Here is a 638-nt window from a genome sequence, read left to right as displayed (position 1 = left end):
AACTGCTTGTGCGCGTTCGTCTGGTAATCGGGTGCCAGCCATAGAAACAAAGCATGTCGAGAATAATGCCTCAAAGTTTCTAAATTCCGAGGGTTCTCCCTCTTGTGCCTCTCGCGTAGAACTCGTTATATACTCCTCCAAGGTCGGTTTTAGCTTTTTCCTTCCTGCCCTTAGGCCGTCTTAAGTGAAAAATGGAGATATTCTATTTTTTTCGATCTTCATGTTTATCCGCAAAAACTTAACATTTTTTCTGCGGAAACTTATCTTTATATTTGTTTTTATAAAATAAAAACATAAACCGCCATAGTATCTACGAGCTTATTCTTAAAGAATCGTAAGTAGGCTTGTAGTCGCGTTTTAGACCTCGTTGGGCCGTCTTTCGACATGAAACGTTTGTTACGATTTTCTTTTCGACAAAAACAAGTTCTCATTTATAGTAAAGTTTCAACGGTAACTTTGATCGGAATGACGTGAGAAATGATATGGCTGCGGTACATGGGAGCTAGCATTGAGGAATAGACGAGAATGCACAGATATGGGTTGTACCCATTGATCGATGTCCAAGACAGTTCGGTCGCTACTTAACGACCTGGTACGAGCTGGATCGGTCGCTACGTAGCGACCGAACGAAAGGTTTG

The sequence above is a fragment of the Brassica napus genome, chromosome C9 (genome assembly GCF_020379485.1).
Source record: "Brassica napus cultivar Da-Ae chromosome C9, Da-Ae, whole genome shotgun sequence".
NCBI classification, from domain to species: Eukaryota; Viridiplantae; Streptophyta; class Magnoliopsida; order Brassicales; family Brassicaceae; genus Brassica; species Brassica napus.
The sequence above is the reverse complement of the archived record's forward strand: the minus strand, read 5'-3'. Positions refer to the sequence as shown.